Below are 17,990 nucleotides of genomic sequence, written 5' to 3' on the forward strand. Positions count from 1 at the left end.
ACTGACTTCCCTGTAAGAAACTATCAAAATACAAAGCAAGACAGTTCCCCTCCTTGTGAATGAGAAAACGATTAGAAGTTTCTTTATGCTGTTAGACCATCTTGCCTGTTGTTGGCCACTCTAAGGGCCAAACAAGACATGACAGCATCTTCGGGGTGGCTGCAAGGTCGCCTCTGCCATTTTGAAGTCAGAATCTAACTATGCTGTGAGGACTCAATCCTGGCACCCTTGGTGCCTGCCATTCATCCTGTCAAGTGCCAAAACAGCCACGGGGATGGATCAGGCTATCTCAAAACTTGATAAGGCATGAGGAGAATAAGGAAGAAGAGGAGATTGGATTTATACCCCGCCCTTCACTTGGAGTCTCAGAGCAGCTTATGGTCTCCTTTCTCTTCCCCTCCCCACAACAGACACCCTGTGAGGAAGGTGGGGCTGAGAGAGCTCTTTCCAGAACTGTCCTTGAGGCATGATAAGGCATGTCTACTTTGGCTTTGAGTGGTTGCTGATGAGCCACGGGAGGATTTTGTTGATGAGCCACAGGAGGATTTTTCTAAATTAGGTCAATAGGCAACAACATGGCAAATTACTTTCAGCATGGGTAAATGTAAGGTGATGAATACTGGAACAAAAAATCCTAATTGTAAATATATGCTGATTGGGTCTGAACTGGCTGAGTCTGAGACTGAAAGAGATCTTGGAGTTATAGTGGAAAGTTCAGTGAAAATGTTGATCCAATGTGCAGCAACAGTGAAAAAAGTAAACTCCATGCTAGGAATTATTAGGAAAGGGATTGGAAATAAAATGGCCAATATCGTAACCCCCTTATATAAAGCTATGGCATAGCTTCATTTGGAATACTGTGTTCAGTTCTGGTAGTCGTACCTCAAAATCGACATTGCAAAGCTGAAAAAAGTACAAAAGAGGGCAAGAGATGGGATATAATATATGACTGGCTGAAGATAAAGAAGTTATAGTAGGAATAGAAAATGATAGCTAAAAATACTAATTGTTAAACTAGAAAGATGAAACTTGCTTTTGGAAAAGTATGAATTCTAAAAGGATTCGTTTGAGTTATTTGAATGTGTAAATTGACATTAATATTATAAAATAAGTCAGAGTAAGAATTGTGGATGAGAAGGGATAGAATATAAGATTGGCTGAAAATGAAGAAGTTATAGTAAGAATGGAAAATGCTAGTTTAAAATATTAATTGTTAAAACAGGAAGATGAACTTTATTTTTTGGAAAAGTATGAGTTATAAAAGGAATGTTTGATTTATTTTAATGTTTGTGAAATTGAAAATAAAATGTTAAAAAAATCTGACTAAGGGGGGGGGGACATGATATAAAACTGTGCACGGGATGGTGAAAGTGGATAAAGGGTCCTTCTTCTCCCTCTTCCATAATACTAGAATTCAAGGGCACCCAATAACATTGGTGGGAAATTGGTTCAGGACAGGGCATATGTCTTTACTCAACAAGTAATTAAACTATGAAATTCACTGCTGGGGAGGGGGTAATGGAGGCCAGAAGCACAGACAGCTTTAAAGGGATCAGCTTTACACAGACCCAACAGCCCTAATAGCCCAGACTGGCTTGACTTCACCAGTGCTCAGAAGCTAAGCAGGGGCAGTACCTGGATGGGAGATCAGCAAGGAATACAGGGGCTGTTATGCAAAGGAGGGAAATGATAAACCGCCTCTGCTCATGTCTTGCCTTGAAAACCCCGTAAGGTGAACTCCATGGGGTCACCATGAATCAGTTGCAACTCAGTGGCACACTTTACCTTTAGATAAATTCATGAAGGAGAGCTCCAGCAACAACCTGAGCCATGCTGACTGAAGGAGGCCTCCATCTATAGAGGCAACAAACTTCTGAACAACAGTGCCTATAGGCAGCAAGCAGGGGAGAGCCTCAGCCTCTATGCCCTGTTTGGCCCTCTGGAGTAACTCGTTGGCCACTGTGAGAAACAGGATGTTGGACTAGATCAGGGGTGGCCAAACTGTGGCTCGGGAGCTGCATATGGCTATTTTACACATACTGTGCGGCTCCCGGCAGGGCAGTTGGGGAAGTGAAGGGGAGGCATGCCTCTTTGATTGGTCTTCCCTTCCCCAGCCAGTGTTCCCCCTCCCTGGGTAGGCTTGAGGCAGGGGGGGGGGGAGCAGGGAAAGAAAGCAACTTTGACTTTAAATGTGTTCTCAAAGCCCCTCTCCCAGCCTACAAATATCATTGGACAAATATCGTTATCAATATCTGTTTTTACCCCTTCTGTTTTTATTTTTGGCAGTGCAGTCTCATTTAATGCTAATAAAAAGCAAATTTGCATATTTTCCAATAAAAATGTGTAATATTTGTTCATGTCTTGCGGCTCTCAAACATCTGACGTTTATTCTGTGTGGCTCTTACGTTAAGCAAGTTTGGCCATCCCTGGCCTAGATGAACCACTGGTTTGATCCAGCAGGATCTTATGTTGCAGACTGAGACCTTAGGCCGAGGCTTTTTCCTAGTTCTTCTACTTGAGAATCTTTACCTGAAGATGCCAGTGACTGAACCCCAGAACTCATTTAGGCCAATTATCGCTCTGAGACAATTTTCCAGGGCCACATACTTTTTTACCCCATCTGAACTCCACGTAATTTCAATCTGCAAAAGGAGCTGCGTGTTGCAGTAAAATTTCCATTAACTGCATGACTGTTTACACTGACCATCTTTATACTTACAAGGGCTGTTATCCTCTTGGATATGATGTGACATTTCTTAAAGCCGGATTTATTTTCCCATCTAAAAAAAAGAAGAACATATAACAGTTTAGTCAAAAGCTTCTGAAACAGACATGGATTTTAAACACCTGCTTCTGTTTTGTCTCCTAACCATGTCTCACGACGCCCTGTGAGCAGCATCTATGTTTAACTACGCTGACAGCCTCAGGTGTGAAATAAAGTTTCTGTAGGATTTAACAAGATTATATTTAGAAGCCTGTCAAACTAATCAGCTGCTCTACTATAGAAAGGGCAGAAAACAGTTATAGAAGCAGTCCAAGTAAAACACAAAGGAGATTTTATCAAAATGGCATTTGTATCGATTCAGCCCGCGGAGGGCAGTAAGAGAAGACAAAAAGAAACCTATAAACCCAGATAAAAATGAGGCAACAGTTTATGGTTGATCTTAAATTAAAATCTCTATTATTATTTAGACTGTTGACACTGGAGTATTAAGTATTTGGGCAAGCAAGGTGCAAGTCTCTGCTGTCCAACTGGCAGTTTCCAGGTAAATGGAAGAATTTACACACCTACTGCAATAAAATGGGACTACAGCTCAGGATAGTGGCTCCAGGGAGGACAAGGCCCCTGCATATTTCACGCCACATACGATTCCCCCCCCCCCACTGGACCAACAGTTCTCTTGGGGCTATTATGAGCTATGGGAAGTGCAAACAAACTCCCTCGACCTGCCTTTTGAAAAGTTTGATCTTGCATATATGTAAAAGCAGCCCTTTGAGTCCTCCCAGTCCACACCATGCTACGTTTGCCAGCCTTCAAGTGGGCCCTGGGGATCTCCCGGAATTACAGCTGTCCAGACAACAGTCGACCTGGAGAAAATGGCTGCTTTGAAGGAGGGACTCTCTGGCAAAATACCCCACTGAGGTCCTTCCCCTCCTCAAACCCTGCCCCTCCCCACACCCCACATCTCCAGTAATTTAATTGTATTTGTATTGGATGGTTTTAAATTGTATAATATGTTTTAATATTGGAATAGTATGTTTTATCTGCAAGATTTCTTGCTTTGTAAGCCGCCCTGAGCCCTACGGGGGAGGGCGGGGTATAAATCTGAATAATAAATAAATAAATAAATAAATTACCCAACCCTCCCGCTTCCGGCTTCTTCACAAACCTTGCCTGCCCGCCGGCGGAGGGATCTCCGCCGTTCCTGCCTCCCCCCCGGGGGTGGGGTCTCCGACTCGCCACGCGCAACACATTTTGAAAGAGGAGGACTCTGGACACTTGCCCGGGATCTTCCACCGGCCCTTGGATTTGGCAGCAGTTCTGACGCTTGGGGGTTTTTTTACACATTCGGGAGGGGGGTTTCCCTTGGAGGGAGGGGGAGCACCCACCCACCCGCTGGCTCACCCTCTCTCTCTGCCTCCCCCCTCCTCTCCTTTTTGCACGGGAAAGGCGAATCCGGGAGGCGGCGGCTGGGAAACCTGCTCGCTCGCTCATCCGCACCCGACTAAGCGCTCCCGCCTCGTCCCCACAGCGGCGGCGACCTCCAGCGGGCGCCAGCAGGGAGCTCCAGGCCCCGCCCCCCGTGCCTCACCCGGGGGAACGGCGTCCCCCCGCGATCCCCCCGAAATGACCCCTGGCTGTCTTTGACCTTGAAACTCTTAAATAGAATTGGTCCAGTGGACTTGAAGGAGTACATCACATACTTCTACTAAAGACCTGCTGAAAGGACCTTCTTAGGAGACCCTGGCTGACTGAATTACACCAAGAGGCTGCCATATCTAAGCCCTTCTCTGTTAGGATGGGTCTCTGAAACTCAGATATAAACAGCAAAGCCTGGGAACTAAAACATGGTGCCTCGTTGGTCAATGTGTGGAGCTGATGAAGGTGTGGATAGTATCTGTCCACTCCGGGGAGAGCCAGATGAACATAGAAGACAAAATAGCAAGAAATTTCAAAACCAAACAGAAAGTGGCTCATTCTCTTGGTTCTGTCACCTGACACTGAGAAATTAGTCCTTTCCCTGGAGACTCCAAAAAGGAAGCTAAAGCTTGAAATTTCAATCATACTGTGGAAACTTTTCAATGCTCCCTCAAAGCTGTGGAGTCCTGTGGTCAAAAATTCTACTTTATGAGCTACTGGCATTAAAGTTGTGAGCAAGCAATTTGGCTTCTGCATAAATTAGTTTGCTCTGGAGCCATCCTTCCTGAGCTAAGACAAAAATGTGTGAGCCGGAGGCTAAAAAACTGTGAGCTAGCTCACACTAACTCAGCTTAGAAGGAACACTGTGCCCTTCTGTAGCATTCAGTCAGCAAGATTTTTTTTAAAAGATCAAAATGTATGAAAGCTTCCAGCATTCTCATTTTTAAGATGTATTCCTCAACTGCTAAACAAAACCCAAAAGAATTTCCCCAATTCTGTAGCATTCAGTCAGCAAGATTTTTTTTAAAAAAGATCAAAATGTATCAAAGCTTCCAGCATTCACATTTTTAAGATGTATTCCTCAACTGCTAAACAGAACCCAAAAGAATTTCCCCAAATGTACTGTCATTTCCATTGTAAGAGACTGTTTTGTGCAGATATCCACCCTAGAATATTTTTTTAAAATACCTCATCTTGACCCCGGGCACACGAGCGGGATAATCCGCAGGTGACGGGAGGCTTTTAGAGCCGGAGCAAAAAGACGTGCGGTAGCGCGATCTCACCTTCTCCCGAGGGTCCGTGTCCAAGCCTCCGGCAGCCGATCACACCACGCAAGGCAACAGCAGCAAGGCGTTTGTGCACATGCGTGGGACGCCAATAGGCGCTGGCTGCGATGGGTTACCAGTGCTTCCTGCTCAGACGCCCGCACGCACCGTGCATTATCAGGAAAAGAATACATGGTTCCTGGTAGCTTTTAAATCCGTGTCTTCAGGCCGAAGCTGCGGGTTAGAGACGGGAGTGCGACGATTCCCAGATGTTACGGTATGATCACGCTGCTTTAATCTGCAGGCAAGCCGTCCCTCTTGCGGGGCAAATTCTCCGTGTGACTGGGGCCTAAGTTTGCCCATTACTACCATGCAGGGGTCATTTCCTGCAGGAGCGCACAGGAGCGGAGCTCTGGCAGTAAAGAGCCCAGGGGGTGGGCACATAAAACAAGCCCCACCCCCTGCTCCCAGCAGCCCTTAGTCAGAGCAAGAAGCAGCCAGGTAAGTTGCAGAGCCCCCCGGCCCCCTGGTCCAAAGCAGTCCAGTGGCACCTTTAAGACCTTTATTCAGGTACAAGCTCTCCCTCCTCTGTGAAGACAGATCTGCATGTTCTTCCCCCCAAAAAAGCTAGAAATCCAAAACAGTCCAGTAGAGCCTGAGCGGTGGGTGTTGCCTTCTGACACACTTCCGGTGATGTCAGGGGGTGTGGCATATGCAAATAAGTTATGTTAATAGGTTACGCTAATGAGCTCCTGCACCTCTTTTTCTACGAAATGACCGCTGCTACCATGTTAATAGGTCTCTGCAAAGGTTCTATATGCTTTACCAATAGGACATGCTGAGAAATATATAGCAGCCAGGCACAGTGGGCACAGTTTTCTATAAATGCATCTCATCCCCATGGTGCTGCAACAACATTCAGAAACTTCAGAGGACTGCCACCATGTGGGTAGGGCCAACTCTGTGTGCCTTCACCTGAAACGGATGCCCCCTCGCCAGCCCCAGTGGTTGCAGAGTCCTGAACACCCTAGCGCTGCGACGTCCATGGTGCTTCTGTTATTTTTATGGGCCACTGATTTCTGTGCTTTTCTTCTGCAATATGAATTAATGACCCACTGGGGGGGGGAAACATTTTATGTAGTACATTTTTAATTTAAATATACTTTCCAGCTTTGGAAAAGGTATTTTTTTAAAAAGACAGAGAGCTACACAGTATACAAGATTTAGCATAATAAAACAGCAGTACAGAATTTTTTTAGAATTGGTATTACACCAGTGCTTTCCAAATTCCAGACAAATAAAGCACGTTTCTTCTCCAGAGACACATTTCATTTTTACTCTTATTTATTTATTTATTAATTATTAAATTTGGTTTCTATACCACCCTCCCCTGTGGGTCACAGGGGCCAGGGCGGTGTACAACAACAACAAAATTCATACATAATTTCAGAGTTAAAACCAATAAATACATTAATTAAAAACAATAAGTATGTTAGTTAAACTAATCAGAAGGTGCTAAACTTCAGTCATGACGCCGCCTCATGGGGGAAGCAGAAGGTAAAAGCACCAGCCAGGCAAAGGACAGGAGTGCCAGCCAGATGGAAACCATCACTGCCCTCAACCAAACACCTGGCGGAACATCTGTGCCTTACAGGCCCTGTGAAACTGCATTAAGTGAGACGCAAGGCCCACCTGTCTTCAGAATCACCCACACTCAGTGCTTCTGCCTACACAGCTGTTCTAAGCAGGCCTCCAGATCTGAAGAAGCAAGTCCAAAGCAATGACTTATGCAGAAGTGCAACAGGAAGCTTCTGGGGCTTACAACTGTGAAACACAAATGGGCCACTGGTTTCTGTGCCAATTTCTGTGCCAATCACATCCAGCACAAAAGGGGAGGAATCACCCGACCTAACAGAATGCTTACTGGAATGAGGTAAAGGCAAGTTCTGCGGGCAGTGAGCAGCTCCCTCTTGTGTATGGGTACAGAAGGCTCACCGGAGCTTCTTTTCCCCCCCACAGTATTCTAGCAGTTCACAGAGGACCCAACCAAATGTGCTCTGGCACACAATTTGAGAATTACTGCTCTAATCTATGACATTAAATTCTAAGCTCTTCAGGATAAACTGTCTTGCTTACACCAGTCAAAGCAACAGAATGATTTCCCAGTATAGCCATGCAAAGTGAAGAAAATTCCTCTTTGGCAAGCAAGACGTTTTCATTCTACTAGAAATTCTGAATATACAAGGTTTTTTTAAATCCCAGCTGAACTGAGATTTAAACCAACCGATATGACTATAAAGTCTCTGAACCATTTACTTTTTAACAAAAAAAGGTCCTAAGAAACATGTAAGAAAGTAAACATGTTGCCCTGACTTGGATAGCCCAGACAAGCCCAATCTTGTAGGATCTCAGAAGCTAAGCAGGGCCGACCCTGGGAAGTACTTGGAAGGATGACCTTCAAGGAATACCAGGGCTGGGATGCAGAGACAGGTTATATCAAGCCACCTCTCTGAAACGTTCCAGCCCCTCTAGGAGTCACCAGAAGTCACTATGATTTCCAGGCTCACAAGCACATACACACACACACACACACACAAAAGAAAGTAAACATGTTAAAACAAGACTCATTCTTGGATACAACATTCAGCCTCTGTGTGTGTTTCTTTGTTTTAATATTCAACAGGAACACAAAGCACTGCTAAAATTCAGATTACCACCAATCTTACCTAAAAAGAACATTTGAGAGGAAAGCAGGAATCCTGCTCAGAACAAACATATGTACTAATTTTGCAGGAAGTCAAATGGATTTCTTAAAGACTGGTAATATTTGTTGCAGTGAGGTGTCTGGCACACCTTGCAGGCCGAGTTAAGGTATCAACAGTGGTTTCAATTCAGCCCTCTCATCTAACATGTTTTGTTGGCTATAATTTGTTTAATGTACACAACTTCTGCAGTTGCACAGGAGATTATAAACAGTAATACCGCTAAACTATAATGTGACTTTGCGTCAGAATTTACAGAATGAAACTGTTCTGCAAACCTAAGTTATAAACAGAACATACTGCTGGACTTCAAATTCTCATGTCCATGATTCCTTCATTCCTTTTAGGGCTCAGGACACATCATCTGAACTATGGCTTTCCAAACAAACTGTCAACCTATATTTAGCTTTTGGGTTTTTTCCCCCCTGGCCGGGAGGGGGGGGGAATAATTCTGAATTGAAAGCTTGTCTCTAAATAGAGTGCTATGCACTTTGCCTATGATTCACATGTTAATGGTTGTTCTCTAATCTACTGAACAAGGGTCCTCCCTTTCAGAGATCTGATCAACAACAGAAGAGTCTCTCTCCTGCAGCACATTTCAAAAGCAGCCTTCTCATTCCCCAACCAGCTCCACTCACCAGATGTTAGTTACCACCCAAAAGCACCTCTTTCCTCTCTCCCCGAATCACAGAAAAAGCATTATTTGGACTTCACAGGCTACCACAAGATCTTTTGATCAGTTGCTTGGAACTTAATTCCGTTTGGATCAGGATCTGCATAGGGAAAAGGGGTTTCAGCCTTCCCCTCACATGCCCTTTTCCTAACCTGAAATGACCCTGGGGAACCACTAGGGAAATGTACATGTACTGATGGCTACTCCTAAGCTTTCCCAGTGGGGCAAATAGCTGCTCACCGGGGGTGGAAAAATGGCATGGGAAGGCTGAAAGCCCCCTCTCCCTGCATAGAGTAAAAATAAAGTAACTGTTTCCCTTGCTCGAAAGCTAGTCGACTCCAACTCTAAGCGGTGCTGCTCATCTCTGTTTCTAAGCCGAAGGGCCAGCGCTGTCCGAAGACATTTCTGTGGTCATGTGGCCGGCATAAATAAACGCTGAGGCGCACAGAACACTGTTATCTTCCCACCAAAGCTTTACCTATTTACCTACTTGCAATTTCTTGCTTTCGAACTGCTAGGTTGGCAGGAGCTGGGGCCAGAGACGGGAGCTCACTCTGTCAAGAGGCAGTTGGGTCTCGAACTGCCAAACTACAGACCTTCCAGTCTGCAGCTCAGCGTCTTAACCTCTGAACCACAGTGGCCCATTCTCCCTGCATACTGCAGTCCAAATCTGAATCATACACCATAGGGGGGAACTCCCAACCGGATCATACCTGTCAAAAGTCCTTATGGAAGCCACGAGGACTCTGTAATGTGTGAATCAGTCCCAAGCTGGGCAACATTTAGACGGATAAGAGCCATGGACTACCTGCATTCATTCCAGAACAAGGCAGGATCTTACCACATTTACAGCATCAACAACACCAGTACTACCAGTGAATGAAGCTACTCTTGAAAGAACTAGCAGACAGGTTAGCAGCATCTAATCCAGAAACTTTCAATTAACATAAAAAGAAACAAAAAACCCCCCTCAAAGTGTGAATCACATTTATTAAAATATTTCAAGATTGGAAAGACTTTAAAACTTTAAACTATTCCACTTCTCTTTGTTTAAAACTGTAGATTCCCTTCTAGCAATGTGATGCAGGAGGTTGGCTACACCAAGCTCACTGCAGGGAGCCTTCCAACTGGGACAATATACTGTGCCAACAGGGAAACCCAGAACGTTCATGTATCCCGCCCTGGCCCCTTTCCTGTCTGTGGATTTCTGTGATCATGTACAGGTCAGTGTGGAATTTCCAAAAAGAGGGCACTTATTAGTTCTGCAATACTCTATGCATCCATTTCGCCAATCGGAAGCAGAGCTGAATAGCTTCAGACAGGTTGCTAAAGGAGAAATATTAGAAGACACCCCCCCTTGTGTTCAAATCAGTAATAGTTCTTTCAGTAGAGTCTATTTTAAAATATCTGAATTGTCTCAATAGAAGACTGTACTTGACTCTATCCTTTTCAGTTTGTTGTTGTTGTTCAGTCGCACAGTCGAGTGTGTCAAAACCCTCTCTAAAAGGAATGCAGATAGAGCTTTAGACCTAGAAAAACACTGCTGTACCAATTTGTGCATCACAGCCAGATGGACTTGGTTCTTTATTTTGCTTATATTCTGAGTGATTTACAGTGCAGCCCTAAAAACTTCCCTGGGAGTAAGTCCCATTGAGTAGGAGTCTGAGTAGATCTTCTTAGGATGGCATTGTTAAAGAGATGTAAGCTTTACATTCTACAAGAAGTGGGAATTTTGCAAGCTCTTAATCCCTTTTGTATATCCCTTCTTCCCCAGGGCTATTATTAGAACTCTAAGTATCCAAGCAAATTTACATTGGTTACTGGAGTATACAAAAGAATTTCAGAAGAAATCAGCTTGGTTTTCATAGTACAGCACAGCTTTTGACTGTGTGGATCATGAAAAGCTATGGCTGGTTGTAAAAAAAATGGGTGTGCCACAATATCTGATAGTTCTGATGTGCAACCTGTACTCTGGACAAGAGGCTACTGTTAGGACACAATATGGAGAAACAGAATGGTTTCCAATGGGCAAAGGTGTCAGTCAAGGAGGTAGTTTATCTCCCCATGACTTCAATCGATATGCAGAACATACTATAAAGAAACAGGGATTAGATTTAGATGACTGTAGAGTGAAAACTGATGGAAAAAACATTAACAGTTTGAGACATGCAGATGAAACCACATTACTGGAAGGAAATAGTGAAGACCTGAAACAATTACTGATAAAGGAAGTGCCAAGGCAGGATTACAGTTGAACATCAAGAAGACATAAATAATGACTACTGGGGAATTACACAACTTTAAGGTTGACAATGAAGACATTGAAATTAAAGTTTTCTATTCCTTGGGGCAGTCAACAACAAAAGGGAGACTGCAACCAAGAAATAAGAAAAGACTGAGACTGGGAAGGGCAGCCACAAAGGAGCTAGAAAAGAGTCTTAACGGCAAGGATGTGCTGCTAGGGCCCAAGATGAAGATGATTCAAACCATAGTTACTACATTACTATATATGTGAGAGAAAGTTGGACAACGAAGAAAGCTGACAAGAAGCAAGCGGATTCCGTTTAAACGTGGAGCTAGAGGATATTTTTACAGACACTGTGGACCGCCAAAAAGACAGATATGTGGGTTCTAGATCAGAGCATGCCCGAACTCTCCCTAGAAGCTAAAATGAAGAAATCGAGGCTATACTCTGGTCACATCATGAAAAGTCAGGAATCCCTGGAAAAGACAATAATGCTAGGAAAAGTTGGAGGCAGCAGGAAAGGAGGAAGACCCAACATGAGATGGATTGACTCGATAAAGGAAGCCATGGCCCTTCATTTGCAAGACCTGAGTAAGTCTGTTAACGATAGGACACTTTGGAGGATGTTAATTCATACAGTTGCCATAAATCTGAAGTGACCTGATGGCTCTTAAACACATACACACAAGAACCCAGTTTTTATTGAGATATATGTCAGAGTGATAGAGGTAGCAAGCAGTTACTATAGATCAGTTTGATCTGTTTGTCAGACCTAGCTGTCATGCTAGTAATCATGTAATTACAGCCAGGTGTTTTCTAGCAGGTGTTGCTCTTTCAGGGCTTGTTAAAGCTAGTGATTACATCACCTTGTTAGAGACTGGCTGGGGTTTAGCATAATAGCTATCAGCTTAGTAAGCTGATGGGGACTCAGTTCTCATAGACTAAGGCACGACATGCTGTTCAATAGCCTGTAAATATCTCTGTATATATTCACCTTTATAACTATATAAACTCTCTGTGCACCTTCATAACTGGATCAGTCTCCCGCTTCTTATTTACAACACCCAATAGTTTTTCCTTTAAAAGAATCTCTTATCAGGAGAGAACAATGCACTGGTGGTATTTACACGGCAGCAAGGTAGTATCTGAGAAAGACTGGCAAAATACTTTTTAAAATATTTTTTAAAAATCCTTTCCCCCACAATAGTTGCATTTCCTCGTGCTTTCACAGTGTTTCCAGTCCACATTGGAATTTTTAAGAGCAAGGAAACCAAATGGGAAGAGAAAGCTGTGGTTGTCTAATTATCATGGCCTGGTCTCAGGGTAAGACAACACTGGACAGCTGCACATTTAATGTTCTTCCACTGGTTGTTTTCAATGAGAACTGAAATTCTCAAGTGAGCAAATAACAAGCGGCAACTGCACTATGTGATTATGAAATCATGGATATACATGCAGCTTCCGCCATATTACCTTAATGTACATTTTGCCCCAGTAGGGTTTCTCAGGTTCAACTCTCTTTTTTTATAAACCTGAAAAGATAAGTAACGAGTATCTCTGTTAATTTATATAAAAACATGTTTGAAAGCAAACCACCAGAATTGCACTTGAAAGCTGGTCTGGTCCCAGAAGGTCAAAGCAAGCAATTTGGATTTCAACCGTTGTTTGCTGATACTGGGAGGCTGTTTCCGCGGGCTGATTAATATTTGATCAAATTAATGAATGTGAGCAGAAACAAAAGTAATTTTTAAAAACAGCCACGCAGTTCATCAGTTCAACAAGGAACACAATGCTGGTGCTTATTTTTCTGGAAAGAAATAATGGTCATCTCCATTTCCAGAAGAGCAATTTTGTTAGTATGCAGGAGCAAAAAACCCCAAACAAACCCAAGAGCTCTCCTACAGCAGACAAAAAACCCTCACTCATTTACAATGCAGTCCTAAAAAGAGTTATACACACATTGACTTCAATGGACTTAGAAGGGTATAACTCTGATCAGGACTCCACTGTTGAAAGCATTTGTACATCATTCCAGCCAGTTTCTTAGTGAAGGAATGGAACCCTCTCAAAACAAGAAGATCATGTCACATGTCTTAACAAAAATATAAACAAGAAGAAAATCCTTGTCCTTTTTGTTGCCACGATATCAAAGGAACATGTCTACCCCAACGGGATTTGTAACAATACTGGTTATGTGCTATGGCGGTTGGAGGGCACAGCTGACTCCCAAGTAGGGACCATGGGTGTGAGACCAGTTGCTCCTCCTCTTTTTATGAGACCTCAAATAGGGAGGGGTTCTACCATCGCTTTGGTCCATCCTTCTCCTTCCTTTGGATGGTCCTTGCTCTCCCTTATAAGAACATAAGAGAAGCCAATGTTGGATAGGGCCAATGACCCATCCAGTCCAACACTCTGTCACACAGTGGCCAAAAATACCAGGTGCCATCAGGAGGTCCAGCAGTGGGGCCAGGACACTAGGAGCCCTCCCACTGTTGCTCCCCCCCCCAAGCACCAAGAAGACAGAGCATCACTTGCCCCGGAGTCCCTATCTATACCTTGTGGCTATCAGCCACCGATGGACCTCTGTTCCATATGCTTATCTAATTCCCCCTTGAAGCTGTCCATCTTATCTCTCTTGCCCACTTGCACTGCAAGAACAGCAGACCCAAGGTCCTTCTTCTTGGCCTTGGCTGAAGGAGCTTAGCTGGCTTCTGGCAGTCCAAGCCCTCCCTTCCAAGTCTGACATGCCCCATGAGAGCCTTGTTGCCTCTAGCTGGCTTCCAGCGGCACCTCTGCTGGCTGTGTAGCCTCTCAGGATCCCCTGCTGAGGGGCTTGGCTCCGTAATGCTTTTAACCCCATGCCTAACATACCACCCCCACTCCCAGCTTGTTAACCAGCCGTCAAGCAAGTGAGTGAGGCCCAGCCCTGTTCTGAAGCTGGGGGGGGGGAGTTATTCTGGTTGAGGGAAACCCACTTTTCCCAGTAGGGCTCACTTGCTGCATCTTAACTCGCTCTCTCTCAAGAGCTTTGGGACCTTTCCCTTTGGTAGCTGCCACCTCCACCTGATCTTTTCCCCCTCCCCAGTTTGGTGCCAGGAGGAGCATCAGACCAGGGCTGTTTCAGCACCATCAACCACAGTGAAGGCACACATGTAGAAATGCTTATCTCTTAAAGACAAACTGTATTCTCCTGGCATAACTCTAGAGAGTATGCAAGCTACGGAACTACCGTGCAGACTAATATAAGAAGTGAAACAGAGAAAGATTACTAACCTCACGTCCTTGGTTAATGATTAACAACTGCAACTGTCATATGAGCAACATTAATTTGATTTCCAACACGGTCCATTCTCCCTCTCTGCTGAGTGACTGCAAAAACACCAGCAGCAGCCCGAGCCCAGAAATGCAAGGTCATCCCAGCCCTGACATGCTCCCCCCTCCAAGTAAAACAAGTAAAAGCTCCAGCCTCATTCCAGGTTCAAAGACAACAAGTAGAGAAAGTGGCTGACCTCCAAAAAATCGACCCTCCCTTTCCTGTCTCCCCCCCCCACCCGGTTATGCTACTCAAAAGCAGCTGCAAAGAGATCTCTTTTGAAAGGAGAAGCAGGATGAGCACATGCCCCAGCCGGCTTCCTCCAAAGTGGTCAGCTCCATTGCAGAGGCTTCCACTCACTCGTCCTTCCATGCAAGCTGACTGGACAGGAGGAATTGCCTCCGCCAGCCACTTTGGGATGCCGTGGCTTGCAAATTCAAGCCGCTAGTTCCACAACCTTCCACTGCTGGAGAACTCCCAAGAGTGGGCAGCTTCTTTTTAAAGAGTGCAAGAATCCCTCGCACCCCATTTGGGGCACCCCACAACTCCTTCCCAGACTCAACGTAGCAGTCCTTTCTGCAACCGAAGCTAGAAAGCTCCTGGGAAAGTTAAGGAATCATCACCCTTTTAGGTGCTCCTCCCTCACTCTTTTTCTTCCCCCTTTCTACCTGCCCAAGCTGGAGACTGGCCTCTTCTGACTTCACTCCTGTGCTCCAGCCATGCCCCATTCCCCTGGGCTAATGGTTGTCAGGAGGTACCACTCAACAGTGACACCTAATGGAGTTTTACAAGCATTGCACAATATTAGAATGTTGATTGAAGAGAGGTGAAATCTTCCCATGTTCCAGCCCAAGAGGGATGCAGAGTTTAGAAAATGATCCATAAATTGCTCATAGATGTGAAAAACAGGGGAACCTTTTTGGTCTTCTATTCATATGCTTCCATGCGTAGAGGTAATAGTAGTAATATTTACTGTAGATGATTGCTGTTAAGCAAACCTGTACTGCTGTAATGCAGATACATTTGAAGTTTGCCTTTGACAGAATGAAGGCAGCATGTATATTTATTGTATTGATCAGGGCATCAAAGTTTTCACAGAGTGCATTTTGGCAAACAACAGTGTTTCCAGGAAGGGTCGGAGGGATGTTTATGATTACTTAATAGATTTTAAAACTCTATGAATGATGCCATTAAAATGTTTCTTTTAAAAAAGATGTTGTGAAAACAAAATGGTGCCACAGTATGACAGCAGACTACAACTACAGACAGCTTACATTGGCAGTGTGGGGATAATAATGCTGTCCTATTGTACAGAGATGTATGTTAAATGCTCTGGATACTTGAAACGGGCTTTAGGTTGCTTGAACCAGCTTGCTTCTGTTCATTATAAACATAAAGGAAACTAATTTGAAAGAGGCTGTCAGGAAACTTCCTGTGACTGCTCAAGCACACAAACCTCCTTCCCTTCTCTCTGCTTGCAAAAAACTTCCCGGTTGGTTGGGTGAACTTCTCGGGCCAGGATGAGAGTGTCACTGTGGGCACTCCGAGGGTAGCTTTGCAGAGCGTGGCAGCACACACTCTCGTCCACACTGGGCATCTTCTTCTCCCGCCTGGGTTTAATTTGGAAAAAAAGGTGCTCTGCGTGAAGGATGGGGGGAGGACCCTGCCTCTTCCACCCCTCCCTGTAAGACACTGCAGAAATTCTCTCTCAGCTTGAGTGCCAGCAAATATGCACATGTTGCCATGGAAGTGCAGCCCAGGGCAGAGTTGCAACACAAACATTTCCAGGCCATTAAAAAAAGGCTTTGTTGCCTTTAGCTTAAAGTTTCAACTACCTTCTCATAGGTTGTAGTGGCAAGTGGGGATGGTGGTAGAAAGTGTCCATCAAGTTGCAGCCAATTTATGGCAAACCCTGTAAGATCTGGAAGCTGGTGGGCTCTTTTGACGTTTGTTCCGTCTTCATAGTTCCCCAGTTCTTGCCTTCAGCGCTTGGCATGCAGAGAGTCCCAGGTTCTATCCCTGGCACCTCCGGTTAAAAGGACCAGGCTGTGGCTTATAAACAAGAAAGACTTCAACCTGAGACCCTGGAGAACCACTGCCACTCTGAGTAGACCGGGGGGGGGGTGAGTTTGCAGTGCCCAGCCATTTCATGTTTTCCCCTGGGTCCTAGGCCCAGAAATAATATTTTTAATTGTGTTTGTCTGTGTCTATAAAATGTATATATGTCCACTACCTGGCATTACATTTTATGACACACATGGCCCGGCCCAACAAAGTCTCATTTATGTCAGATCTAGCCCTCACAAAACACAAGGATATGAAAATCCTTTTCAGTTATGTGGCAGGAAAATAGATATATCTAACACAACAAGAAGCAATCACAATGAAGGCATAAGAAAGAACACTGGAGAGCATTTTCAGGCTAAGGGCACCTTTGAAATGCGGTAAGAAACATATTCCTATGAAAGTTGCATTATAAGGGATCCCATATGAAATACTGACAAACCCTTGTGGATCTGCAAGGGCCCCACAAATTGTGACTGATAATAATAACCATGCACAATTTGGCCTCACCTGCTCAGACAGCACACTGAGCTTCAGGGGTGCTTGGAAGGAACTTCATGGCCCAGCATGACTGTGGGGGACTGGACCCCACATCTTACTCCATCTCATCTTCTAAGCATGGGGGACGTATCACTGTAGCATTTCCAAATCAAGCATGACTTCACTGGAAAGCCCTACCTTCTCTACATGCAGGACAAATATTTAGAAAGCACTGAATTGTCCCTTTCTCCAAGCAATTTTGAGGGTTCAGCCTGAGGTGAGGGAGAGCCCTGGCAGATGTTCTTACTATTTTTTTTCTAATACCTGTCAATGGCAGGCATCATTGTGGACTCTTCTGAATCTATTAGCCTACAAGCCACCTTCAAGATACTGGCTCAATATACTACTGCCACCCAAGACAAAAACTGCTATTCACAAAGTAGAAGCATATTTTAAAGAAATGCAGTGTATAAACACCATGAAAGGTTTCCACTACTGAAGCTGTGCCAACACAAATACCTACAGCTGGAACTCATGATATGTTGCTGCATCTTATTCTTAATCAGAAGTAAGTCCTACTTGGGTCAATGGAGATTGCTCCCTAGTAAGTGTGCATGATTAGCAGCCTAAGGCTTTCTTATATTCTCCACAGCCCTTCTTGTTCGCCAGATTTCAGATCATCAGCATCTTACAGACTCAATCCTTAACTGCCTGAATCTAATGTATCACACAAGCAAACCTGCAAGACAGATTAAAAATAGCAGACCCAATTAAAGGCACCCAGGCTCCCTAGATTTCAACAACATCAGAAGCATGTTTCTCATTAGCAACGCATCAGCATATCCTGCACCTCGACCCAATGTTCCTAAGGATTATTAGTAGAGAAAAAAAATGGTACAAAACTAATGCTTTGATAATGCAAGAGCTGGCATTTCTGCTAGTAAACAAGATGGCATTTTTATTAAGAACAGACCCTGTTAGTCCAATGTTAGAAATATAACTTAAATATCATTTAGGAGCAACTTATATTGTCCTGTGTGCATTCAA

At 44.3% G+C, this 17,990-nt stretch overlaps 1 protein-coding gene across 3 annotated transcripts in view; it reads right to left on the bottom strand.

The window, feature by feature from the left end:
* Positions 1 to 17,990, bottom strand: part of INPP4A (inositol polyphosphate-4-phosphatase type I A) — a 135,949-nt gene that overhangs the window by 72,472 nt on the left and 45,487 nt on the right. For all 3 annotated transcript variants that reach the window (XM_015411201.1, XM_015411200.1, XM_015411199.1), the window contains exon 2: positions 2,720 to 2,780. The gene's annotated coding sequence lies outside the window, so the exon portion shown is untranslated. The remainder of the gene's footprint in view (positions 1 to 2,719; positions 2,781 to 17,990) is intronic.

Source organism: Gekko japonicus, unplaced genomic scaffold, assembly GCF_001447785.1.
Source record: "Gekko japonicus isolate JY-2015 unplaced genomic scaffold, Gekko_japonicus_V1.1 scaffold1123, whole genome shotgun sequence".
In the NCBI taxonomy this organism is placed as follows: domain Eukaryota; kingdom Metazoa; phylum Chordata; class Lepidosauria; order Squamata; family Gekkonidae; genus Gekko; species Gekko japonicus.